This window comes from Anas acuta, chromosome 5, assembly GCF_963932015.1.
Source record: "Anas acuta chromosome 5, bAnaAcu1.1, whole genome shotgun sequence".
Lineage (NCBI taxonomy): Eukaryota > Metazoa > Chordata > Aves > Anseriformes > Anatidae > Anas > Anas acuta.
Genome location: NC_088983.1, coordinates 49537217 through 49562237, shown reverse-complemented (window position 1 = coordinate 49562237; position 25021 = coordinate 49537217). Strand labels below are relative to the sequence as shown.

Genomic DNA, 25021 nt, shown 5'->3' with positions numbered 1-25021 from the left:
AGCTGATTTTCGACCCAAGCCCAAGCGTTTTCCTCCCTCCACTATGTTATCAAAGTCCACGGCACTAAAATCTTAGCAACAATGCCATATGTTGACTATGAGCTGTGTATCGTGAGCATACCTTGTCTTAGATTACTGTGAAATTTTCATTTACATGGGCTGTTAAGTCTGCTTTTTTTGTGTGTTTTGGAACACAAAATAATTGTATTTACGTCCTTCAGTTTAGCACTTTGGTGGCACTTTTAAGATGATGAATCTCCTGCATGTTACAGCTGAATGAAAAGTCACAGACCTGCTGCGGGAATCCCTGAGCGCTCTGCACCCTGTGAGACAAGTCAATCAGTCACAGTGGTCTCTCCTGGCTGCGAGGCATATAAATAGCATGAATAAAAGAAATTGAATCTAAAGAGCAAAAAAAGAAAGCAAAGTGCTTTTGCATCGCAGTTCTCTACTTACCAGGACAGCAGTGGCATTAGATTTGGGTTACTGCCACAGATCGTATCCTCAAACCCAACATCTCTCACATGGCTGTAAAATAGCTGGCATATCTTACTGTACATATTTTCAGCTCTAGGTCATTTTTTGTTGCCAAAGCACTAACAAAGTTCTTCACAGGGGTCAGAGGACAGGACTTTACCCCTAGCTTGGTGGCTTTCGAGTTTAAGGAAAGCCAGTTCATCAGGACAGCGCAGCGCCTTGTCTCCCATGGTCTGTCTGTACCATTGGTGACTACTGCACAGTCGGACTGCAGCTTCTGTTTTAGAAAAACAAAACAAAACAAAACTACATAGCCTACACATCAGCTTCTGTATCTAGGACATGCTGCCTCACCGTGAAATAAGAGCTATGGGTGTATGCTTCAAATATGCATGCACACACAGCGCTGTATGAAAGATGTAAACAGCCCTTGCACTCTGATCCAGGTACCTTCGAGTTCTGCATAACTGAAACCTCTCATACCACAGAATTGCAGCATCGCCTATAAATACGTTCAGCACTTGTTGCTGACAAACAAAAAGTCCCTCTGCTCGAGACAGCCTGCTTACATGAACAAATCATCATATGACTGGAAAAGGCAGAAGAAAATAGCCCTGCTTTGGACTGTTCTTCCAGCACGGACAGCCAGGAGCGGCGTCGGCTGGGGTCACTGCTGGCAGGACCCTTGGCTGCAGCTGACATCCTGCAGCAAAGGGGACAGGGGACGGGTTTGACAGCCGAAGGAACAAACAGAAAGCAGATTTCGTCCACAAAAACGGATAGCTCTGGGCACAGAGGCTCCCAGCGCTTCTCAGGGAAACGCGGGTGGCATCGCCACCAGGGAGAGGCCCGAGGGAAGGGGGAAAAGGATGGAGCTATGCCTCACTTTTTTTAACAGGCAGCCCGCTGCTCACGGCTTTTGTCTTCCGCAGCGGCTGCGCGTTAATTCAATCTATTTAGAAAAAGAGGGGAGGGAAAAAATATCTTTCCCTTCACCCCCGGTTTCAGAATTATTGTGTCTCCCGGGGGGAAGGCTGCGACTGAGACATTCGGTTTGGAAATGACTCACTCGGCAGCACCGTGGAGCCGGAGGGGCTATTTTTAATATTTTTTTTAAATGGAGAACTTGCCCCGGCGGCACGGCTGGGCTCGGCCCGGCCGCCTCCCACGGGTCCCCCCGGGCACGACCCCTCCTTGGGGCCGCGCTGCCCCCGCTCCCCGCTCCGCAGGGACCCCGGGGGCGTCCCCCGCACTCACCCCGCCGCTCTGCGGGGCGGGCGGCAGCGAAGGGCGCTGATCCAGGCTGCTCCGGGCTGCTCTCCGGCTGCTCTCTGGCTTCTCCGGCTGCTCTCTGGCTGCTCCGTGCTGCTGCTCCCCGTGCTGCTGCTCCCCGTGCTGCTGCTCCCCGTGCTGCTGCTCCGCACCTCTCCGCTCCCCGCTCCGCGCCCGCCGCGGGCTGCAGGACGCGCTGCGATCTTCGCCGCGATCTGGCGAAATTTGCCACCAACCGGTCAGGATTTTTACACTTCCTGGCTCCCGGCCAGCCCTTCTTTTTTTTTTTTTTTTTTTTTTTTTTTTTTTACGATCTGCCTTCTGCTGGCTCCTCCCCGCCCAGACAAAAGGCGGCCGGGCCGGGGGGCCGAGCCGGGTCGGGCACCCCCGAGGGGTTGCGGCAGCGGCTCCCTCCCCATCCCCGGGCTCCCACCCCGCAGTTTGGATCCCTCAGCCCTCGAGGGAAAGAAATCGGGGAGGCTGGGGGGGCTGGGGGCCCGTGCCGGGTCGCACGAAGTGGCCGTGCCTTTGGGGCGTGCTGGGGTTCGCCTTACCTTTTGGGGTTCCTCCTGCAGCCCCGTGGCAGTGCGAGCTGCTCAGCCGTCGCCGTCTGCAGCAGGTATCGCTCAGGAAACTGCTGAAAAGTTCACGAGATTAAAGAAAAGACACGAGTAGGTGCAAGCAGCAAGCAGTTGCATCAAACGCATAACTCGGGCAGTCACAGTGACTTTTGGAGAGCAAACCCTTAGGTTAAGGTGCTGAGATTTGAAGTGCTTGAAGGAGGAAGACCGAATCAATAGGACAGTGTCGTTTGCTCCAAGTGTTTAAGAGGATTATGTGAATTAGTGCGCAGCGTTGCTGATGCCTGGCAACCCAATGCACTGTTTTTGCAGACAGTTTTATGTCTTCAAACCATGATTTTACAACAGGGCTGGGTCTGCTCTGAACATCAGAGAAGCTGGTGCTACTCTGGAAGCTCTGGGTTAACCCACCAGCCTGTGCTGGGATCCTCTGATGCTCTGAGTCGTTCTGGAAGCAGACGCAGGGAGCTCAGATGACACCACTCGCCACACGTCCTTGTAGGAGTGGTGTTCTCATGAGGCTGTCCCTCCTTTTCCATCTCCAGATGTGTAAAACAAAGAGTCACTGAGGCACTGCGAACCTTACGTACTGCCCACTGGTACTGCCAGAGCTGCACAAATCGGAGGTATTCTTATGAACATGAAAACCTGGAACTTGCCTTCTGACAAGCTATATGAGCACATACAGAAACGTGCTTCCAGTCCCAGGGCAGTGAGGCACATGATGACAGCCGGTGTCTATCCAGCACTTAAAGTTTTAGTGCTTCTGGTAATCCACCAGCAATCAAAAGCACAAATTGTCGTTCATTCTGCATCTGCTTTTCAAGCCAACAATCGCTAATTTTTCAGAGACAGCACTGCAGAAATGGAGTGTGAGTGGTGGTCTCCTATCGGTGGCTCGTGATAGGGCCGGGAAGTGACGGCTGCTCTGAGACTGGAGAGGCAAGGGTGTGGTTTATCACAGCTCAACTGTTCTCTGTGGGCCAGCAAAGATCCTAAAGAATTTAGACACGAAGCAAATGGTGACCTCACGTACCTGGTCAGCGGTGTGTTCCATCTGAGAGAAACGCTGCAAGAAAAAACAAGCAAGAGCTTTACGGCAGGAGTTACCTAACTTTAGAAGTTAGGTGTGAGAAATAAACGTTCAGGTAAAAGCAGTATAGACCCTGGGACAGATCTCAGATTCTGACATTATGTGAGCATAGTAAAATTGCTAGTTTTTTGTTGTTGTTTTGTTTTGTTTTTAAAAAGTGTACAAGCCAGCATCTTTCCCCAGGTTTAAACTCACATGGTTATGACTCACAACTTGAAAATACATTTCAGGTGTGGGACGAACACCTGAACATGCAGAGGTCTGAGACCCCACGTTTAGGAGGGGAAAGCCGTTTACCAGACCCCTGGGGCTCTAGCTTCAAGACTACCACCAGGAGACATCATTGCCACAACACAGACTTACTGTGAGCATCCTGTTGTATGGCTGGACTCCCGCTTGTGGGAGAAGATGGAGGAAAGAGACGAAAAGATCCCTGCCACCACAACAGGAAGAAGGTGGGAGCCACTTTAGTTTACTCTTTAGGAAGCAGCAAGGCCTCAGTGTCTGTGTAAAGGAGACAGCCCTTGTCACTTACGCAGGAGCGTATGTACTGGGTAGACTTTAATACACAGCAAGGACAGACAAGAAAGATCATTAGAAATGTTAGCACAGAAGAGAAAGATAAAAGACTTACACTGGGATTCATCTTACCCAACTTTATCTACCTAAGAGTACACAAAACCTCTTGTAATCTACTTGTCTGGGCCCCTTTAGTGGGGAAAGAGGCATGTCCAGAGGTAATTCACCTCACGTAGGTCAGACAGCTCTGTTAGGTTAGGAAGAACTGCCCTCTGGAAATGACTCTCTGCCTCAGCTGATTATGAAAGGTGCTGCCCAAAACAACCCACCTAACTTCTAGAGGTAGGTAACTCCTGCCCTAAAGCTTACCTGAGTGGGACGGAGTTGCAGTGGAAGGGATCTGATGAGAAAAGAGCTGTCTGCTAGATTGAGAGGTGAGGAAAACGACCTTCAGTAGCTCAATTTTCTCTTTAAGCTTTGGTGAGACCAAAAAGAAAATAATATGGTTTCTGAAGAAAGATCCTTGCTTTGCACAGATAAGTGATAATTTACAAATGTCTGCTGAAGCACTGGAGCCAAGAAGTGGTGTGAATGAACTGTTCTTCACTTTATGTGCAAGGAATTTTCTCTTCTTTGGCCTTGCTCAAGTCTACAGCATCATCCTGAAGAACTGAAAAGCAAGCAAACTGACAACATCAAAGATGTTGCTACTAACATTCAGATTGAACGGATATGTGAAAAATAGCTGCAGCCTTAATTTTGTTTTTTGACACTCTGCCCTGACACCACACATCCTCTCTGCAGCACGCTTGATAGCAAGACAGCCTCAAGCACACACACGTCCTGCTCTCACACAGTTTGGTGTTCAATAAGAGCCAAACCACAAAAGTTGTGACTAACAGATGTGACCTTTAATTGGCTTGTTTTATAATGCACTTGATGATGGGAAGAATCCACAGCATAGAGCCATGGCTTTGTGTGTGTGATCTGACAGGTCTTCAAGATGATCTGCTTCCCAGAAGTGAGTTCTGGGGAACAAAACACAGTGTGGTCTAGCAGGGCAATGAGGACAGCCATAACATCTGAAAAACATTCCTAATTCTGGCACTGATTTTCAAGGGTCTGAGGGCTGCAGCTGAACCAGGTTAAGTGGTTGCCATCACTCAGTTTGCTCTTATTCTAGCCACCAAAGGTCTCTTTCCCTTGCCATCTGCTGGGACAGCACGCATTTGCTCTAGCTGTCAAATGAGCAAGTGAGACAGAGAGCACGCAAGCAAGCAATAAAAAATTGCCTTCCACTGAAGTGGATGGTTTAGATAGAAGAGGGTTAGGGAGTGGCTATGCTTGAGGTTAACTTGCAGATTCTAGCAAGGAGTGTGGGGCAGATGGCTGGGGATGTGCTGCGAACAGCAACCTCCTATCCCAGCGCAGTCACTGTGAGGACAATGAGTGTAGCAGTGCTGGAGTGACACGGTGGAAATTGTCTAACAATTTGTTTCACCTTTCTCTTTGAGCAGCAGAGAGGAAACTCCATGTAGCAGTGATGCTATGAAGCTCAAAGAACTCATGCAAAAAGATCATATTTTTTTTCTTTAGTTCTTTGTTAATAGCAATTTTTATGGTTTCAAACTCGGAGAAGCAAAGGGAGGGAAACATCTCCAAGGCATGGGGTTGAGAGTACATTATTCTACTAATTTTACAATTCAAAGCTCTGGCACAAATGAGGTTCAGGAAACAATACCTAATTCCACAGAAATAAAAAAAATGCATCTCTATTATATCTGGAGAGAAATAATTCAAATCACAACTATTCATTGGGAAGGAGGATTCTCAGAAGCTGTAACACCGAAAGTGACCTAAACTAGCAGGACAGCAGACAGTAAATTAGACATGCCTGTAATATGAGATGATGGGTGGATTGGGGGTGAACAGAAATAGCAAAAAATCACAATGGGCAGTATGCTTCATAAACAGAAGCTGTAACAAAGGCCTGTGTTAGTGGTATTATAGTATAATCTCCTGGAATATTGCATTCAGTTCTGAACATCTCATCAGACGGGCATTTACAAATATAAAGGAACACATTTTTAGAAAGTAGGAGTGATAAGGACTGATTTACAGACATTGTCATATGAGCTGAAAGAGCTAAACACATCTGGTTGTGCTGTGCACGAGGTATAGGACACAATGCTACAAAAATCAGGAATGGGATAAGGCACCGTGGGAGTCTGCAGAAGTAAGAGCACTGTTATTGTGAAGAAGGAGAAAAGAGGATGAAATGAGACACCGAAGATTAGGATAAGTATTGTTACAATGACTTGGCTATAAGATGCACTACCTGGTGGAGCAGTTGTTCAGGAACACTTCTTCTTGTGGTATTTTAAATAAGCACAATGCTAGTGTTTATGCCTTGGCTTACCAAGCACAGTGGGCTAGTTGATCTTTTACAGAGGAATTTTCCATCTCCAATTTCTGTGTTTCTAAAGCTTACTCTTCCGTGGAGTGCTGTTTGTCACGTCAGTGGCAAACCTCCGATGGAGAAGACAAACAAACCAGCCCTCAGGGAGAGAAGATCTAAATGAAGAAAAGAACTGAAGCATGTTTGTGTGTGATGCTTTACAGTCATACCACGAATCACAGTCAGGCAAAAAGAGTGGCAACAAGCCTGCTTTATACTGACCTCTGTTAGAAATCATACTATAAATTTCCAAAGGGGATGAGCAAGCAGAACAAACCCTTCTTTCCATCCTCCTGCTTTAATTCTTCCCATCCCACCCCCGACTTTGTCTCTTTAGCATCTCCATCTCCCTGTGGCTTTTATCCCCAAAATTAGTAAACTAAATGTTTAAATTAATTACTTAGAATCCTACACATCCATCCTAAATCCTCTCAAAGCTGATTTCGATACTCTAGACCTGAGTGTTATGTAAAATTTTCAAAATGCCATGTTTCAGTCAATCCTCAGTTCAGCTCCCACCACCTCTGAAGTGTTTGTTGGCCATTTCTGAAACACACTGCTGCCCTCTTGTAAAATCCTTTTGTCCTGCATTTTGGAGCAATTACCTCCTTAATTGCTTCATCATTTTATCTTCCTGAAGGAGGGTCTTTTGTTTTGGTCACTTTTCCTTCATCTTGTCTCCAGGTAATAACACACCGAAAAAATTAATTACCAGTGCATGGCTGTACTCTATTCCAGTCCTAGCACTTCTTTTTCTAGTTTATAATATTATATATATATACATAAGATATGACCCTTCTGCTTCTTCATTTCAGACCTTTCCTCTCTAGATTCTCATATTTGAACAATGCCTACATTTTCCAGATACTTTGTGTGGTTTCTTTCAAATAATGTCCTTATTTATTCACAGAGCAATACATCTCAGCCTGACTTGCCACTTCGTATCAAAATTACTGTGATACCCCCTCCTTCAGCTATCAAAAATGATACGGGTCTTCACTCATACCCACGCAGAGTACTGCTACAAATATCATTGCCCTAGACTCTCACTTCGGGTGTGATACTTTTTACTTTCCATCCCTCTCTTGGACAGTTCTCTGCTTATCACCACAGCTCTCAGCCCTGCCAAAGAAAGTCCCTGCTGTTCTACTCGCTCTCTCCTTCCTCTGCCTTCTGACAAAACTGGCAAGGAGGAACCATGCTTGTAACAGTGTCTCTGCCTGCCTCACTGAGAACTGTTTGTGAAGGTCTCATACCTCACTTCTACCCACTCCAAATCAACTATTTTCTGTAAAATTAGTCAGAGCTGATGAGTGATACCAGCCTCAGAGCCCAGGATAGCTGAGATCCTCAGCGTGTGCCCTTAGAGCAAGGAAGACCCCAGCAAGCAGCGACACAAGTTCCTCTGCTGCTAGCACTGCCTGCTTGTGAGCCTGATTTATGGGGCCACTTTCAGGTCGTTCAGGACCTGCCAGTTGTGACAGCAGAGAGGTCACCGCAGCAAGTAATTTTGGCAAGGTGGCCAATGGCTCGGGTACCAGCTGCACAGAGTTCTGACATTTCATGTATCAGCTGTCTGCTGGCAGCAGCTTGGGGTTATATTCTCTTTCAGAGCTGCACACCCAAAAGAGTATGCACGTGGTATAAGGCATGTGGTATAAGGCATCTTTCTTATGGCAAAACAAGTGAATCACTAGGTGTTAGATGACTTACTGGTGAACAAACGCCAAATCACACAGTTCTAGTAACAAGAGGCTTCTAAGGTGCCTTCCTGTATTCATCCCTGCTTTGCTGTGATTCATCTGTTGGTTTTTGGTTTGTCTTTTTTTTACTTCCCACATCTTGCTCGCTGACCATGCTACGCTCTGTGGGTATAAAATGGCTGAGACAGAAGCATTCCGATGTGGTGAAAGCCACTTACTGTGGGTAGATCTCTCAGTCAGAAGTACAGATTTTCTCCCTTAAAATGTCTAAATGCATTCAGCACCACTGCTGTGCTTTTATGTAGCTCTGAGAGCCAGCTGAAGTCAATGATTCTGTGTGAACACAGCAGAAGGACACATTCACCTCCTGAGCTGACTGGCACAAGGAGCAGCTTAGTCAGAGGCCAAGAAGAAGTCATGTGTTGCATCAGAAGTGATCAGAGTGGCTCAGATGTGTGTATTTTAGCCTTCCCACAACCGGTGGGATGATGGGCAGACGTGCCTTTTCCACTCTGAGCAGGTTTCTCATCTGTTGTCACGTGGCATGTGCTGCTGAACTAGAACAGTCACTGACAAATCATCCCCACCTCCCAGGGATGCCTGGAACTTGCTTGATGATGGGAGGAACTACAACACCCAGCCAGGTGCCACAGTCTGAATTTACTGGTTTTTAGTTCAGTGCTTATTTTCTCTTCTACTCTTGACTCCTGCTACAAATGCCAGGTCCTTTCTTCCAGACTTAGCAGTACTACTCGAGCTAAACTGGACAACGCCTTTAGTAACTAAAGGATCCTAGTTTGTCTGTCCAGGAAAGGGGTCATGCTGTGGGAGAGCATATTGTGGTGAGGCACGGAAGGGAAGAAAACCCTCAGTGATTCAAAGAGAAAGGGACTATCAGAGTTAGTGTGTTGTAAACTCTGCAACTATACCCCTTTTTCTTGACCAGTTAAACTCTATGTATATAGATACTCTAGAGTGGCACAGAAGTGATGAGTGAGGCTATGTTTTAAGATTAAAGCAGAGAGGCTGAGAAGGCTCGGTGCACAAAGGGAGGGATTTGACTGACAGGCTGCATTTGAATACACGGAGTAAGATGCAAATCCCCAGAATATGCATGGCTTGTGAAAACTACAGGGATGGTCAAGTGAATGACAGCTCCAAGGAGTATTCCTCTCTGTTATCAGACACCTCTGATCCCAAATTATCTATTGTTATGAGATAGCTCTTTTGTAGCAAAAAGCTATAAACTACACCAGCATAGCTGAGATGGGTAGTATTTGTAGGGGAGAAAGGATATAACATGACAGAAGAGCTACTTCACTTAAATGAGGGTGCAGACTGAGCATCAATCTTCTGCGTATGAGAATTCTGTAAGCTAGTGGGGCCTGTGTGCTTGTGGAACCCAGCTTGTGACTGCGAGGATGAATGTATGGAACTAAAGAAGCCCATATGCGTGTATTCGTACTGCTTATGAGCAGTACTGCACGGTGGCCAAATGGCTGTGTGTACAGACATGCTCTCCTGCAGAGAGCTTACTTGGGTGTTTGAGTGCCAGCTGTGGAATTTGTCTAGGACTGTACATTTGTGTGGATGAGAGTCGTATCCTAACCGTGCCAGTAAGAAGCTGGGCAATGCGGTTTGTCACATCTCCAATTCTCAGAATTTTTCTCAGTCTCTCAGGTTTTTGATTTATTTTCAAAAACTCTCCACAGAGGCTGTTCTTTATGTGAAACTTACCCTTGTGCCAGGCAAGACTGGAATTTCAGCTATTCATAAAGGAAATCCAAGTCTGTGTGTGTGTGTGCAGTGCCAATTCACTAGAACAGACATAAGGCCAACACTCAGGCTTTGCAATCAAAAAAATACAACAAATAAAATGGCCTCCCTTCCCCACCATTTGCACACCTTGCTGAAATGTGTGAAATCCAAATGGCAAAACCAGTTCAATTAGACAGTAATTTATGCTGGATTATCACTCACCAGTGCCAAGCGTACTATGCCCTGAGCACATGCCCTCTCTCACATCCTCTTTCTGCAACACAAAGTGCACCTGCTGAGGTCACAGCTAAGGAAAGGCACAGTCCTGAACTGTGGAAAAAACACCTTTAACGAGACATCAGTAATGCAATGCTTGGGCTAGCACTACGTTACATCACAGGTCAGTAGCTCTATCAAGTAGGGCACATATGTAAATAGCAATAGACTGATGCTCACCTGTTCTCCTCGTGAAGAAATACTGTGTAAGGCTTTATCTAGTGCATGGGGTTGCTCCTTGAGAAAGAGGTGATGTTCAGGCCTACGCAGGATTTTTGAAGTGAAAGGCAAAAGTGAAAGGCAAAAGTGAAAGGTATGCAGTTACATGTCGTCAGACAGATCCGACTTTCACCATGAATGTCAACCTGTTTATAAATGAGTAGTTCTACCAGTGACAGAGATTCTTGGTTAGTCTAATTTTGCTGTCGTTACAAGCAACTGAAAACTGGCAACCTGTCTAAGTGCGTAAATCTCAGCTCAGGCAGACTATCCAGGACCCCAGGTACCCTGTGTTTAGTTAGCAGGCAATGTACCATATTAATGGCCAGAAAGGATCTCCACCACCATTTTTACCTGTGTTAGCCAAATGAAAGCTAGCAAGGGATGTTCTTTGTTCTTCATTCACTCTGTCTTTACAATTGCAGACATATTTCTTTCCATGTCTGTGTTGTCCAAGTCTGTGAAGGGCAGATGTCTTGCTGAGGAAAATTCCATGGCACAATGATGGCACCTGATTCTGGGAGGAGGCAAAAGGAAATAACTGGGTTAAGATGAGATAAGCAATGTTGTCGCCAAACATGTAGTCACTGCCTCAACTGCAAAGATGGTGAAGCTGATTCTAACTGACCATAATCCAATTCCACATTGTCCCTTTCTATATAAATACAAATCATAAATTTAACCCCCCAAAATCTGCAATAAATACAGAAACTTGAGCAATGAATTCTTCTGTCACCTCCCTTACCCCTGAAAGAGATATTTTGCTGACAGAAAGGTATTTTTTTCATCTGATGAAAGTTCCAGCAGGCAGCAGTGCTCAGGGGAAAGAAAGTCTGTGCGCACAGGATACAGGCTGTATGCACGTACCTTCTTGTGTGAGCCTGGCAACAGGGAAGGGAGGGCAGAAGGAGCCCAGATGAGCAGCTGACCCTAGGAAGATATGGATGCTTATAGCTGCAACATGTTATTACCACTACAGTGAGCCTCCAGTGTTTACTGTACACATACAGAACAGTATGCAAGGCGGTGGGGCTGTTTGGATAAATAAACAGAAAAGGCCAGGGTCCCAGTCTGACTGAACAATAGACTGGGGAGAATGTGAGCCTCCTCTTTAACTGGACTTCCCTCCAGGAAACCTAACTTGTAATAAAATCCTCCTGTATCCTGTGCCCTAGGCTGGGGGTGACTCAGTTCCAGCTAATCATGTAGATTGTATTTGGAAGAGATGAATGCATGCTGCTGAATGCAAGTAAGAAAGTATTCTGGAAGAAATCTTCCTGCACTAGATGAGAGGAGAGTTGGCCTTAGCATTTGGGAGAGGTTCATCTTTTCCTCAAGCCCCCATAAATCCGACTGCTCCTTTAGTCAAGTCATGTACCAGACCTAAACAATTCAAACATCCACTCCTGCTCCTTTATCTTGAGAAATAGGAATGGTTTTACAAACATGGGAAATATCATGACTCCAAGGGAAGGAGAATGTTAGAATTTGAGGCTCAAGATGCTTGGGTTTTGAACTGCACAGTATTTGAGGCATACCTATTTGGATTAGAAATCTATCTGGTTCTGAAAATTAAGCTTCCCTTGGACATCTGAAAATCTAAGGCATCAGTTTTTCAAGCTATGGCTTTACGTAAGCTGGCCAAGAGAACAGAGAGAGTTGGGACAGGAAATTTCTAACTCAGAATCAATACTGGAGCCCAAACCTGGAGCGTAAGAAAAGCAGTTCTCAACCTTTTGTAATTAACAGCCCGACTAATTTTCTGGAAGAAAATAACAAAGGGGGACAGGAAATCTCTGGAACATTTTTTATGCTGCTGGTGTTTAGCAATCTGGAGATTAATAAATAATGTGTTTGACATCTATTTAATAAAATGCTATTATTTTAGAAAAAAATATATGTTGTAGTTACTTTAACTGGAGTACTGATAACGCAAACTGGCTTTCAGCAGGTGGAGGTCAGCAAGCATTCCACGGACTGTACTCAGATGTCTTACGGAGGGATGGTGGTCCAGGGTTCACAGACCACTGTTTGAGAGCATGTGACAGCAATCTTGAAAATCAGGATAGTTAGGATCTCTGTGTGCTTTAGTGTTTACTATGACACTTAAGAAAAAAAAAAGCAAATAAGCATATTTACAGCTGAAACGGATTAGGTCACTATACTTGACTTGTCAGAACTAATGTAGAATCCTTTTGGCAAAAAAAAGAGATATTTTCACCTCTTTCCATAGGATTTGGAAGTAGACTATTTCTATTTTCATATTTCCTGTTCCAGGAAGGAAAGAGGGCTTTTCTTTTTATTTTTTTTTAATTATTTTTTTTTTTTACTCCAGACTTTTCTTTCCTAGTTGAATCAAACTCAAAACAGCGGTGATACCAAAAGAGTTATGCTTCCTGTTTCCTTCTGCTTAATAAGAAAAAAAAAAAAGAATGAACTGCTGAAAATGCAGCATATTTAATAATATATTTAATAACTAATCAACATCCCACTTTCTTCACATGCTGTTTAATATGTACTTATTAATGTAAGTCCTTACATTAACTAGTATCTCAAATGATTATTTCTTTGTTTTTAGAATAGCAGACAGGAAAAATATCAAGGATTTTTGCTTACTGCCCCATTTTTTCTAGTTCTGACCCTTTCTTCAGTTTACTGAGTTAGATAATTTCCACACTGTATTTCCCAATTACACATAGCAGGGAGGATCCTGAGTACTCAAAAATTCACACTGACTTTTACTATAAAAGCAGAGGCCAATACTAGACTAAATCCAATTTGGGCTGCAATACGCTGATTTTACCTAGGAGGTAGGATTTCTTACGCAATTGCTTTTTTCTTCTCTCTTCCTACAAGTATAGTGCAATTTTGTGTGCCATAAATCACCTGACATGTTCCACTCCAGAAGTGGCTGCAACAACTGCAAGTGTTTACCAGTTATATATGTTGCAAAATATTTCTGGGGCTATAAAATACAAAGTGTGACACCTTTTCCTCACTGTTATCAGAATGTCTTCTACATTTACAGCAATGACACGGCATTTGCAGTGTACACACCACCTCACTGATGACTAAATGGAGGAACAGAAACTTCACTCAGTCCATTTCATACATGGGTGAGATAAACAAAAAAATTAGAAGCCTGATTTTCAGAGGCCAGCTGCAGGCTCTCACACCTCCTGCTGAAAATCACATGAGGTTACATCTGCATTGTAAAGTTCAGTAGACCAACAATCTGCAGAGCTACAGAGTTGATGCTGAGGATCTGACATCCACATTATAGTTACTGAAGATTTTTTTTAATTCAAACCATCTTCATTTGGGTCTCCTGGGCTGAGTACCTATTGAGGTCAGAGCACATTAAGTACACTTCTTGAGAACACTTTCCAGTTTAGTTTCACTGCAACATAATCTATTCCATGCACTCCAAAATCAGCCCGAGAAGCAAAACAAAACAAAACAAAACAGGAAATGGAGCTGACCAGGAGACATGAGATCTCTCACACCAATGAGGACGCATCATAAGTAGTTCTGGCAGGACTGCTGCAACAGGGTTTCTGATATTCTGTCCCACATTTACCTTAATTCTCTACAGGTTACAACCACAATGTAGAGAAAAGGCATAAATGACTGACACATGCTTAGTTCTGCTGTTTTCAGATTGGTTTTAAGCTCTTGCCTCTGGGCACAGCTCCTGAAGGACTAAGTAACTGTACTTGTCTAAACTGTAATGGTTTGTATCCCAGGGTACAAGAATTCACTCTGCATCACTTCCAGACACGCTGATTCAGAATAGCTGGTGTCGCTAATTTGACTTAATACCAAAAACCTGGGCTTGTGTTGATTTAAGTATCATGTTTCCCGGTGGAAGGAATTTTTCTTGGAAGCACTGCTACAGCTCCACGGTATTTGTGCTACTGCATAATGAAGTTGCACAACATTACATCACTCTGTATTGGCAAAGTATCGTGACAACATGAGGATTCAGGCAGTAGTGCTCCCATGTAGCACTGGCGTGAAGAGTTACAGGCAGAACTGGAGAGTCTGTTAAGACCTCGTTTGCTCTACTATATTTATATTGCCTGGTGTAATCACAGCTTTCTATACAGACACACTGAAACTATAAATGTCAGCTACCAATGTACAGCCTTTCTGTTGTATGAATAAATCCTCTTTCTGAGCTGACACAAATCCTCAGCAAACATGTAGTTGCCAGAGAAAAACTCTACCAATGAAGCCATGTCTGCAGCTGTCTTCTCTGAACTCCTGCTCCCAGGTAGCGGGTGCTCTGCCAACACAATCCTTCACAGTGAAGGTACGTGGCTTGGGTAAAAGCAACCAAGTACCCAATGACAGGGCAACACCAGTAGCTATAAGCCAAGGAATGACTTCCTAGAGATGATATTAGGCTCACAGGCACTGGGTTTACCTATCAACTAAGGTAGTTTTATAAACTTGTAAGAAGCAGATGTTTTTTTAGAGAAATATTGGGGAGTTTGGTTTAAACAACAGGCATTAAAAAAAATAAAGGATTAACAAAACAATAACAACAAAATTCTAGGTTCAGCTGCACCATTCTTAAGGCTGCGACACTCATCAGCACCCCTTCAGTGCAACCTCTGGTACCACGAGGCATGAATCCCATTGTTGATGCTGATTTGTGGCCTCATTCAAGTGCACAGTGCTGTCATTGTGGGGAAAAGGAATGAAGTCAGCTTGTTTGCCGGATGTACCATCTCGCAGGAAACAAAACAACAAGCACACCAATACTTAGGTGCTCCGCTTGGCATGGCAAAAGATCCAGGCTATCACATCAACCTACCTAGCTGAGGGGTCAGGACTACATATAGCATGTCCCAACAGAATGGGTTTTTTTGCAAGCTCCATTCTGCATGGTCCTTTTGCTGAAACACCACAGATAGCCACATCCATAACACATTTTGAATAAAAATAAATAAATAAACCAACAATTAAATAACATTAAGTCAGTGAGAAACAATGGGGCTTAGTAACCAAAGCAAGAATTTTGTGCTTTCAAAAAATAATCGGTCAATGACAGCTCCCATCTCCACCAGCTTGCTCTCTCCCCCTTAGCCAGCACGGTGTGTGCAGCCAGGACAGCGCTGCCTGAAGCATCATGAAAGAACACATGGGAAACAGTTTTATTTGTTTTCAGCTCCAAGAGCACTAATCATTCTCATTACTCGGTGCCTGTAGCCATTGTAGAGCCAGCGTCCCCCAGTTCAGAAAATGCACATTGGTTTTTATCTTAATGTACCTGGTTCTTCCCAGTCTGCTCCTTTTCTTAAGCAGGACAGAACTTGTACTGGTTCCTGCAGAGGAAAGGCAAAATGGACATCAAAAGCTGTCAGAGACTGAAGTGAAATGAAATACTTTACATTTGGGGCAAATCTAGCTTTTGTGTTTGCTTAGTAAAAGTGTAGTCCCTGTGGGGCCAGGAAAAAAAAATCTAATATTATTTTTCTGTCTGCTACCAGGTTTCTCCATGACCCAGGCAAAGTCAACAGGGCAATTTCTGCCTCAGCTCCCCAAGGCGTGGTACAGCAGCCCCGTGTTACATTGCCAAGGGCAGCTCACACACAGAAGCTCTCCTCCACCAACCACACTGTGCTCTCCAGGGCAGAGCTCACGCCCTGCTGGCCCTGGGGGCACTTGTGCTGGTATTTTAGCTGTCTGTTGGCTGTTCTGCTTGGCGTTTCCTGTTGCAGAACGCTCGCCAAAAAACTCCAGCCTGTTTTCGACTAAAACAGTCCCAATGCAGGCATAATGCTGGCAAAAGAAATGCAAGTTTGAGGGCTCCCGTGCTTTCAAACATAGCTCATTATGTTTCCATCCAAACCACATTTTTGGCAATGAGGACTGTGAGGTACAACGAACGCATACACAATGGTAACAGGTACTTCTTCTGGTGAAAGTTGGCACTAATTTCTGTTAAACATGCTTCATTTACTGTGTAGTACATGTTGTGGGCTGGGGGTGAAGACTCTTTCCATGTACCTCACATGCCCCACTCGAAGAGCTTTCCTTAAAAGAAAGATAATTATTTTGTACTATTTCATATTTCTTATCCCATTGGTAAGAGGCCAGCAGAGAGCTACAGGAATTCAATTTGTTTGTGGCATAATGTTTGGCATTAACATAATCTGAAGTCTTAAACTAATTAGATAATTTCTGCTGTTCTGAGGTGACCAGAAATATAAGCACAAAATTATAGAGCTATCACAGCAAACAATGTGCTCTTAATTTATGGTCGGTACCAAGTAAGGAAATGGAATTATTTCTTCTTTTGACTACATAAAACCATTTTGTTTCGTACTGCCCCGGTCCTTATCCAGCCTTTATTCCCAGTATATGTGTGCAAACAGCCATAAACACCAAGGCTGTAGACACAACTGGCCAGCCATGGCAGGTTCAAGAGGCTCAAAGTCAGCTCTTGCCCCAGGATAACTTGAGCTAGGAGTTTCCATGACAGAGTGGACATAGCATTCACCACAGCATTAGTGACAACATGGTCACAAATAGATATTTTAGAAAAACGTATAAAAATTGGCAGAAGACAGTAACAAATAGATTGCCTACAGGAAGCATCTTTTTGTAGTCTCATCTGCTAGAGGCTGGCTCATGTCCTGAAATTGTAGGTGCACAAACACCACTACATTTCTGCTATTTCTAAAAGGCCAGAGGCGAAATATCTGATATATCTAGGATATATGAAACACTCCCTCTGGGGATTCACTACCCACACTTAAGCAATAGCAGATAAATAATGAAAAATCAATTATGTTTTAAAGTGCCCTTTAATTTTAATAGTCCATGGCGATGTTAATAACAGAGGGAAGGGCATTTTTACAGCATTTACCTTGACATTTACCCTTATGATGCCTTAGCAATTTAAGAATGTGGTTGTGATGAGGTAGAGCAGAAGAAAGAAGGATATCATTTATATTCTGGTTTCTTAGTATTTACAGTACTTCTTGTCTGTTTTGAGGCATTTCTACAGAGATTTTTCTGAGTGTATGGGGTGTACCTCATCTTGTCTGGGTTTTAAGCCACCCAAAGCAATTAGAGAAAGAAACTTCTTTTTGATTGTTTTCTTTTTTGTTGTTGTTTCATATGTGTGATGACGGTATTGTTGAAATAAATTGAGGTTTTATGATTTTCTTGATTATTATTTCTTATTGCTTAAACTTGGACTTCTTTGAACTGGTCAGTATACATGTATTAACACAGAACAAAAAGACAATTCCAACCCGTAAGGCAGAAATAAGCCCTATGTAATCACAATTTCAAACCAATAAAAAGCAGGAATTGCAACCATAGGGGCCTGACTGACTCCTTGATAATGGGATACGAATCCTTTTCCTTACTAAGATGCAATTTAAAGAAGTGACTCTTCTGTTACCTGCTCTGACACAAAATGAGCTGATGGGGTTCTTGTTGCAGCCAAGATCTCAACTTTCCAGCTGCCATTACCTCACAGCTCTGCAGGCAGCCTAAGCCACAAGACCAGCCAGTTTCTTGAAGCTTATGAGTGTGTGAGGCCAGCTCTCTCTGCCACTGCCCACAGCACACCTAACAGCCTGCGTTTATCACAAGCACAAACTGAGCACAACCACATCTAGGTGAAGTGCTTGAACACTGGCCTCTTCCTTGGAGCATTTTGTACAGTGCCCTGCAAATTTACAAGCAATTCACATTACAAAATGAGTAGTTCTGTGCTCTCTACACCCTACATCTCGCTTTGAAGAACACTGCACTGGTGTATTCACAAGCCTTTGCTTACCTGCAGGCAGCATTCCCATCCCAGGAGGATGAGTTAGAGCATGAGAGGCTCCCTGCTGGGAGGCCCCCCGGCACCCAGTGGTTAAGGCAGGCAATGCAGGAGACGGTGATCAAGTGGGGTTTTGACTGGAAAAGTGGAAGGAAAGCAAGAAACTTGAGCAGAATAAAAATGGTTAAGCAGAGTTACAGGTTGCATTACCATAACCTTGGCTTGTGCCTGCAGCTGACTCCAAAGGGCTGTGCTGTAGCAAGACTTGGTAATGAATACAGAATTTTAAACTGATGAAATATTTCTAGTCTGTTTGTTGATACTGGCATCACTGCATTCTCAGAGTCAGCCCTTGATGTTTCACTCAGTTTTGAGGCCTAAACTGGCCAGAGGTCACCAGAGTGGCTGGGACTGTCTACACAGAAACTACTCTCCTGCTAGTAATGTTTTCCAGTGACAGAACCTACTAACCACTTGCCTGCTGGAGGTAAGTGCCTCTATTGGAAGAAAGAAACCATGCAACTGAACAGCACGTTTATGTTTTGCTGTTTTACATATCAGCCTTGAAGGAGCCCTTTCTGGCAGCTGCAGCTAACCAATGAACTCTGACAGGTTCGAGCCTTTCCCTTTCTGCCTTCTCCCCCATACTGTGACCGGCAGGGTGGGGCAGGAGCCACATTAAAGGGGGAGGCCGGGAGCCCAAACTGGTGTTGGCCTTTGCTTCACCGCCCAACCTCAGCATGGCCAAGTCACGCTGAGCGACAGCAACAGGCTAATGTATTTAAAAGGAGAGAAATGTCCCCTTCCATGAATTTTAAACTTTGTATTTATCCTTTGCCAGCTCTGTGGTTTGTTTGCTTCTTTGTTTTTACAAGAGAGATTAAATGTCTCACTTTTGTCCCTGGTGGTTTGCCCTTCTGTCTTGCCAGTACTGACTCTGCTACACTGTCGGGGTTGCGAACACCTCGGGGAAAATGTTTCAAAGAATGCTTTAATTAGCTTTAAAAAAGCAAATGAAGCTCCACTGCTGTAAGATACGTTGCATGAAGTTTTCTCCCAGGAGTTTTGTGAGCATTAATGCATAGTTGTTAAGTCTGGATGAGATCTTGGATAAGGAAAGTTGTAAAGGCTCGGTATTATGCTTGGCCAAATGCTTTCTGCTGCAAAATGTTCAGCTTCCTTTAGCTCTTATGATACTTTGCTGTTTGAACACATTCATAAGCGCAAGAACTGACACAGTCTGACCGGTCTATCAAATTTTATAGGGACAATATTGCAGCAGGGGGGAGAAAACACCTTAGATGAGCGACTAATGTGCAGTGGCTTCTTCACAAGAGTGCTAAGCTGCTCACTTTCCAGTTTTAATACACACAAGTGTCCACACACACAGCACATGGAGAGTATCTGTTAGCACAGAGCTTTACAGATTGCATCTGTCAGCAGTGGTCTCATCCTCTAATTAGCAGTCCCGTCTGAAGAGTCTCAAGTATCAGCAGTTGAAGCTGGGAAGGCGCTGGCTGCTTCAGCACAGAGGGCAGGGAAGAAGGAATACTGTCATCTGGGAAAGCTGATTGAGAACTGACGCTGAGCAGTACAAACCTGAGTAATAACCATGTGGTTTTAGTCCATCCCTAAAAAATTCATAAGAACATTCAAAATCTGTCAGGATGACAGCTACCTAGTGAGCAGAGCTGGAGCCAAATGCCACATCAGTGCGACCAGGAAAGATCTCAGTTCTACACTGCTTGGACCTCTGTTAGCCACTGGAACAAATGACAGACTGACAATGCACAGGGCACAAAGCCATGCAGAGTCAGGCCAACACTGCTGATGCCAGCAACGTGCTTCCAACGGTTCTACCCTACTCTTATGCTCCCAAAATCTGGATTCACCAACAGACATAAATAGTGGAAATTTCAAGAGGAAAAGAGTCGAACGTAGACAAGTCCTTAAGGCAAGGATTATCTGTCAGGTGCAGTGATCAATACAGATTTTTTCCTGAATCATGCAGACCAATCAATGTCTCTGAACTTCAGTACAAGATCCCTGGTTTTGTGCCTGCAAAGGTTTTTAAATCAATGCACATTCAAAGGTTGCTGTCAAGTAGCATTATTTGCATAACTTTTCAATATTTTAATTGCTTTGTTTCAAAAAGACAGCCATACTTAGTACTCGCCTGATGTTTTCTATCTTTAAATCTCAAAATTTTTCACAGAAGCAGATACAAGTAGTTTTGTGGATCTTCTACCTAGGAGAAATCTAAGAACTTTGTCAGGCAAGTTGTAACAAATCTTGCTGTAGTGTCCTGAGAAATCATAGCTCCAAGCCTCTCACCCTCTATAGGATACAGCTGTTAGAGAAGCACTGCCAGCAGGGAAGGTATGCCTGATGCACAAATACCCCCATGCAGTATCTCCTATCCAACTGCAGAATCACAGATCATCCCAAGTTGGAAGGGGCACACAAGAATCATTGAGTCCAACTCCTTGTTCTACACAGGACCACCCAAAAATCAGACCATGTGTCTGAGAGCATTGTCCAAAGGTTTCTTGAACTCCAGCAGGCTTGGTGCTGTTACAGCTTCTTTGGGGAGCCTGTCCCATTGCCCGACCACCCTCTTGGTGAAGAACCTTTTCCTGACACCCAGCCTGACCCTCCCTGTCCCAGCTCCAGGCCATTCCCTCAAGTCCTCTGGCTGGTGACAAAGGTGTCCTGAAGCTGTGTCAGCCTGCACTGCAGTGGATGCTGCACAAACAGGCATTTCTCCTGATGACTCCTCTGTGAGTGGGTAACTGCTGACAGGCAGATAGGTGGCCATCCTAAAATCCTGTGCCTTGAAATTCTGCAGGACTTACTTGCCATCTGGTTGGGGTACAGAGATTGTCTCTTGGTCACCATGTAGCCTACCTCCAGTTCAACTGACATATACACGATGCCATGCCTCTGCTGCATTAATTTAAAAGCTAGGACCTCTGTCTTCCAATTTAGAAAAGGACAAGCAATTTTATTACTAAGAATATGATTTTTCTTATAGGCATTAGGATGCTGTTGATGCTGTACCAGCTTCTTAGCTTGTGACACAAATGTAAATGAAAGAAAAAGGTACAGGCAAAGCCCATTTTTCCTTTTCCTTATTCTTTTCTCTTTTTTTTTTTTAATGCAAGACAATTTTTATTTTATTTTATTTTTAATCCATGTAGTCAGCCTGCGGGCTGATAACCCACGGGTAGAAGAAATGCCTCACACTGCACTGTTGGTCTCCCCTACAGAGCTCTGCCAACATGCCTAAAATAACATGGGTTTCATAATCGGAAGATTAAAGTCCTGGGTTTTAACCTTTCATGCCTGCTTATGTGTTGCAGTCTCTCTCTGCCCTTAGGCACAGGAGCTTAGGAGGACTGTTGTAGCTTCTGCTGACTGATGTTCATGTCGTGGGTTAGATGGACTAAACAGAGACCAAGTCTTCTGGAAAGCTCATTGCAACTGGAGCAAAAGAAGCGAAGATAAGAATGTGAAAGTTCGATTTGTGCTGGTAAATTAAACATGCTGCCAGTAAATTAAACATGCTCTGGAGTGGTTTCTGTTGCAAAGACCAACTGACATGGGACAGTTTTCATCAGTGTAGCTCTCAGCCTCTTTGGCTGGGTGGCCATACACATACCGCTCACTGGGGTTACTTCCTAGTCCCTGCTAACTCCTGACCCAAACCCTGGAGCTGCCTGGGAGAGTGACAGTCAGTACGAGGGGAAACAATGCCAAGAACAGCATGAGAAATTTAACAGCAATGGCCTTAGGAATGTTCTTTGTCACTGTTTAGTTCACTAGTACAGAAGTAACCAAACATCTAGGGGGAAATTTGCCCTACCAGAAAAAAACATCTAAGCATGATTCCCAGTAACAACAACAGTAAAAGAAATTTCTGTCCTAGCCCTGGCATGGAGAGGCTAACACATCCATCAGTACGTAAGATGGTATAAAGGGGACTTCAGAAAATTGGAGACATTTCAGGAAAGTCCTGTTTGGAGAATATGATGAGAAGCAGGCAGCTAGTAGTAGTAAACCCAAGTATGCATGCATGCTCTGTGAAAATTTCTTTCCTATTATTTGTTCATTTGTTGCTAAAGAAACACTGTTAAAAACACAAATAATGCAGAAGTAACTAAGGAAAAGATGTCTCTCACGCTTTATCTCACTTGCTCTGTAACCCAGAATCACCTACTATGGAGCTCTTTTTAGGCAAGGCAGGAGAACAGCTTCACTTTTCCTTGCAGCAGGGAAGCTGCACACACCCAGCAGGGTGCGGTTATACAGCACAGCCCTGCCTCGCAGCAGAAAGCCCACAAAGAAGAAACCATTGTTCTGCAGCAGATGCTCCAACGAATATAGGCTATAAATGCAGGGAAAAGTCTAACCGTTTTTCCCATCAGAACCTTATTATCCCAAGGATTTCTCTCTGAGGGAGCCTTGAACAGCCAAACTGAGCTAGAACTGTCAGCATCTTTTCCTGGAGCGTAAAAGGTTAAAGTTCTACAACCAAAAATTGTAAGGAAGCTAAATTTATTCCTTTCCTTTTTTACATCTTAAAGGAAAGAAAAAAAAAAAAAAGAGAGAGAGAGAGAAAAAGCTGGCAAAATGGGTTTTGTCAAGTTATTTGCTTGCTTTATTATGTCTATTTTTTACCTTGTTAGGAACAGCAAGACTGACTTTTTCCTCACAACACATTCCCTCTCAGCTACATTTATTTTGGGTGCTCACTCTAGTTGATGGACTGTAACAAAGATGACATTTTTGCAAAGTGTTTATCTGTCATTGGAGTTATATAGCTATGTCTAAAAATACAAGGCATGTTTTACACAGACTTACTGAAATTCTTCCATTCAGTTTTCCATCTCTTGATTTTGTCTTGCGGTTTCATGGAATTTATTCTGTCACCATAGCTGACTTCTGTAGAAGAGAAATACTTTGGATGTGAAATACACATAGTTCTTGCAGTGCTTCATACGTGAGATATACCCAGCTCTTCCCGTTAGCTCCCCCTCCTTTCTCTCTCTTTCTCTGAAAAACAGGTCAGCAGTTTCTCTCCATCAAGAAAAAAAAAAAAAAGGGCAGACAAGCAACTTCCCTATCTTTCCTCCCAGTATTTTCCAGGTAGGAATATTTAATTACCTCAGAGATATTTAAATACCTCAGAGACCAGTGGAGAGAGCTGCCTATGCTTCTGATAACAAGGCAATTCCCTGGGGCTGCTTCTTGCCCGTTGTAATTACCCATGTTCCCTTACAACCACACGAATTTGTGAGGACACAAAGACTCTCATGACCATGAAGCCTGCTAGCCAGGTAGCAGTAGATACAGAAAACAAAGATAATTTGCTATTTTAACTGAAAAGGCAAATGAATAACTATTCTCCTACTCCAAGCCCCAGGAAGTCTCCAATTCCCCCCAGAAACCTCCCAACTACCCTTCCAAATCCATCCCTTCCCACCTCACCTCCCTTCTCCCTACTCATTCAAGTCAATCCCAGCCAAGAAGGTCACCAATCCTCTCTCCCCATAAGAATTACAAGTTCTGAAATGTTTTTGTTGTTCCTTTTTGTAGATACCCAGGCTGGCTCAACCAAGAGAGCTCCAAATCACTACAGCCGCATCACCCAGGCCTAGGCAGAAGTGAATTTGCCCTACACAGAAGCAGAGCTTAGTTTTCCGGAGCTTAGTGACCGGACAAACAGCAGCCTGAGAGCCAAGCCAATTCCTGCAGAGTGCTGAGCAACAGCATCAGCAGGCTCAGAGCTCTCAGCTGGGTCCCACTGGGTGATGCAGATGTGAAATCATGGAAAAAAAGGGCTGTGAGAAGACCGAGGAAGGTCATCCACGCTGCCTCGCTGCTTTAACTGATTTTTTTTTCACACTCAGAGAGAATTGCCTCTGGCAGAGCAGATAACTGAGCTGGTGTTTCTCAAAAACTTCGTGATAAGCACACTGATCACAGGACCAGCTTCTCTTACATGATGCAACCTCACCCTTCACCCTCTGCTGCTTCAGGAAGTCTGACTTTGGAGGCCTGGTCCTTGCGGACAGCTACAGACAGTAGGAAAGGAAGGAAAAACGGTGACAAAACCAAACCAAACCGAAACAAAACTTTCCTCATCCTCAGATAAGGCATGTTAACTAAGCACTGCTGTTGGCTTCTGACCACCCATGTGCTACACAAGGAGCGCTTTGATTTCGATATGAAATCAAACCTGTCGTTATTTCCTCATAATTAGAAGGTCCCCACAGCGAGGAAATGACAACAATAGGAGGAGGACTGAAGAACAAATACAGCACGATGCCAGCAGTGCTTACTGGCAGGCAGTATCTTTGTTCTGAATATGTGACTCACGGGTAAATGTTCTCCCTTGCCTTGCCTATCCTTCTTCACAGCAGTAACAGTTATCTACTCCCTCTGCTCCCCGCCCCCAGCCGCCCTTTGCATCCCTCCACCTCTTTGTCTGACAAAGTTATTCTGTACAATTAAGTCCTTAACTAGGCATCAAAATCAATCTGACTTTTATGGAAGTGTTTTAAAGTGATTGCTTTAGAAGAGCCCTGCCAAAACTTGGTGACTGTCTTCCTCAGCAGGGGATGGCATTTCAGAAGCTTTAGCAGTTAGAAAAATTCTGCTTACCTCTGGTTGTAGAAAATGCTGGTTTTATGGGTTTGTAAACAAAACAAGCAGGAAGAATTTAAGAGATGAATGATACAATTACAAGATTAAGTGATATCCTGTATTCAGTTCTCTTGTTTCCCTTTAGGCTTATTTGTCCAGAGCTTGTAACACAGTGCTGCCTTTTTATACCACTTGCATCCAGTTTATGCTTTCACAACCTCTAAT

The 25021-nt window shown here is 44.0% G+C and overlaps 1 protein-coding gene and 1 long non-coding RNA gene across 2 annotated transcripts in view; both read right to left on the bottom strand.

The window, feature by feature from the left end:
* The window catches only part of PRR5L (proline rich 5 like), a 42951-nt gene extending 40466 nt beyond the window's left edge, over window positions 1-2485 (bottom strand). Inside the window, exons 1-2 of the mRNA XM_068684679.1 lie at window positions 2304-2485; window positions 1735-1964 (exon numbers count right to left, since the gene is read on the bottom strand). The gene's annotated coding sequence lies outside the window, so the exon portion shown is untranslated. The remainder of the gene's footprint in view (window positions 1-1734; window positions 1965-2303) is intronic.
* Window positions 2486-9450: 6965 nt separating this feature from the next.
* Window positions 9451-23138, bottom strand: LOC137857754 (uncharacterized). The gene is made up of 6 exons (XR_011097262.1): window positions 23012-23138; window positions 18161-18285; window positions 15635-15689; window positions 10711-10873; window positions 10318-10399; window positions 9451-10191 (listed from the first exon to the last, which is right to left on the bottom strand). It is a non-coding gene; the product is annotated as an uncharacterized lncRNA (long non-coding RNA).
* Between the last annotated feature and the right edge of the window lie 1883 nt (window positions 23139-25021).